General features: G+C 42.4%; 1 pseudogene; it reads right to left on the bottom strand.

The window, feature by feature from the left end:
- Positions 1-1,107: 1,107 nt before the first annotated feature.
- On the bottom strand, positions 1,108-2,530 carry LOC112934997 (heat shock protein HSP 90-beta pseudogene; annotated as a pseudogene).
- Positions 2,531-2,969: the final 439 nt, after the last annotated feature.

The following is a 2,969-nucleotide window of genomic DNA, read 5'->3' as shown; positions in this document are numbered from 1 at the left end:
CACCTCCCAACAGCCTCACTTCCTAATACCATCACACTGGGAGTTGTGATTTCAACATTTGAATTTGGTAAGAGGTGTGTGTGTGACACAAACACTCCCAAAAGGAAAACCCAGGTCCTATTTTACAAAAAAGGTTAATGAATCCTGGGTCAGCAAAATCAGCACATTATCTATGACATCCCATATCTCCTTTCTTCACTTAGTAGTGTATTATGAATATCCCTCCATAGAAAGTAATCAGTGTATCATGTCAATAATTGGGGGTGGGGATCTCATTTTGCAAACACCCATAGAACTTAAAATTCTATTCCTGGTGGATGTTCAGCTGTCCCTGCCTCCTCCACTTCCCCCACTTCCCACAGAGTTTTATGTTATAAGTAATACTGCAAGAGACATCCTTGTATTGTCTGATTCATTTATTTTCTGCAATATAGATTCCTCAAAGTGGGATTACAAGTTCAAAAGATTAACATGTTTAATATTTGCTGCTATGCTTCAAAATCTGTTGTTTGTAGTCCCATCAACAACATGGAATGAGAATGTTGGTTCCTCCCATCCTTTATGATATTAATTTATATGTTAATGTCGTTAGGTAGGATGTCTCTTCAGTTTTTTCAAATCTCAAGGAAATAAAACAAAATCACACTCATAAAAAGAATGACAAATTAGCATATGTGAGAAACATTTAAAATCTATATGCTAATAAATAGATAACTTCTATAATCTTGAAAGCCAGACTCAGTTCAGAAGAGAATATTTGCTGCAGATATAACTAAATGAAGGCTTCAGGTTCCTCGTTTGTATCTCCTTAACCATTTAATGACAATTTGATTTTGTCATATTTTGATTGGCCACTTGCTTTTCCTCCACTGCAATTACCCTGTTAAGGTTCTTTGCTTAGTTTTTAATTGATTGCTGATTTTTTTCACCAACTTTAAAATATATTATATATTAAGAATGGTTTCTGAATTTTATCGATTCCTCTTTTAGGAGCATATATTTGTTTGGGTATAAAACTATCTATTTTGTATACTTTAATTTCAGAACAAAATAAACAAAACCCCCCACAATACACAGCCAAACCCCTTAACAAATATGGGGAGGGCTAGGGCTTGAGCCCCTTGTATCCTGCCTCAAAGAGAGGAGAAAAATAAAAAACCACTAGACACCAGCAGAAGGAACTGGGGGCCACTCTGGGCTGCCGGAGAACCATGAGGACACTATACACAGGGTACAAACTCGGTTGGTGGAAACTCTTAATCTACCTCTCCCACGAGAGAGACATCCTCATCAACCTGGGGTTGTGGGGAGGGGAGTCTCATCAGGAACAGTAGCACTGGGTTCCTCTGCTGTCACTTCATCTTCAATGCCCAGGCCTAGCCTGATCATGTGGTAGATGCAGTTGAATGATCTGGGGATCCTCCAGGGAGAAGCCAGAAGAGAACAGAGCCCTTCCAAACAGCAGCACCGCCAGGTCCTTGACAGCCGTGTCATTGTTGTCTGCCTCTGCCTTCTGCTGCAGCATCTCCACAATGGGGTGGTCAGGGTTGATTTCCAGGTGCTTTTTGGCCCTCATAGAGCCCACTGCAGGGTTGTCCCCAGGTGTCTAGGTTTCATGATCCTCTCCATGTTGGCTGTCCAGCCATAGGTGCTGGTCACAATGCAGCAGGGTGAAGATACCAGTCTGTTGGAGATTGTCACCTTCTCAACCTTCTTATCCAAGATTTCTTTCACGAGTTTGCAGAGGTCAAATTTGGCTTTGCTCTCCTTCATTTTCTTCTTCTCCTCTTCATCCTTAGGCAGCTCCATGCCCTCCTTGGTAACTGACACCAGATTCTTCCCATCAAACTCTTTGAGCTGCAGCTCGTGGTACTCATCGACGGGCTCCATCATACACACTACCTCAAAGCCCAGCTTCTGTACTCACTCTGCAAAAGCAGACTTGGCAACCTGCTCTTTGCTCTCACTAGTGACATAACGGATGGACTTCTGGGTCTCCTTCATGTTGGAGACATACTCTGAAAGAGAAGTCATCTCGTCTCCAGCCAGAGAAGTGTGATACCTCAGCAGCTCAGAAAAGGCCTCCCTGAGGAGTCGAGCTCTCATAGATTCCAAGCTCCAGGTTTTTAAATGCCTTGTAGACTTTCTGATAGTTCTTGTCTGCTGCCAGCTCAGAGGAGAGCTCAGTGCACAAATTTACAGTGTTTTTGCATATGACCTTCAAGATTTTGCTCTGGTGGAGCATTTCTAGGGTGATGCTCAGAGGCAGGTCCTCCAAGTCAACCACACCAGTGGATGAAGTTGAGGTACTCTGGTATCAAGTCATCACAGCTGTCCATGATGAACACATGGTGGGCATAGGGTTTAATGTTGTTCATTTTCTCCTTGTTCCCAAAGAGGTTAAAAGGAGCCCTGAGGGTTGGGGGGTGGGGTGGGCAATGAACAGCAATGCCCTGAATTCCAACTGACCTTCTACAGAGAAGTGCTTGGCTGCCAAGTGGTCTTTCCAGTCACTGGTAATAGGAACACATATTTATTTTAATATAATATTATTGACTTTTAATTAGTTAACATAGTAGATTGAATTATGTTGATGTGCTTCCTAAGGTTAAGTCACCTTTGCATGTGGTCACAGGGCATTATTCTCTGAATCCACCCTTAAATTCAGTTTCTAATTGTTTTATCTTGGATCTTTCTCTATAGAGAGAGACATATTGTTTTCCTTTGTTTACACATTTTATTTTTAAGCTTTTTTTCTACATATATACATTTATTAAAATTCCTAAATGTGGGTGCCTGGGTGGATCAGTCAGTTAAGCGTCTGCCTTAGGCTCAGGTCATGATCTCAGGGTCCTGGGATGGACACCCCTGCTTCCTGCTCAGTGGGGAATCTGCTTCTCTCTCTCTCTCTCTCTCCCCCTCTGCCTCTACCCCTGGCTTGTGCTCTCTTGCTCATTCTCTCTCTCAAA

This window comes from Vulpes vulpes, chromosome 11 (genome assembly GCF_048418805.1).
Source record: "Vulpes vulpes isolate BD-2025 chromosome 11, VulVul3, whole genome shotgun sequence".
NCBI classification, from domain to species: Eukaryota; Metazoa; Chordata; class Mammalia; order Carnivora; family Canidae; genus Vulpes; species Vulpes vulpes.
The sequence above is the reverse complement of the archived record's forward strand: the minus strand, read 5'-3'. Positions and strand labels throughout refer to the sequence as shown.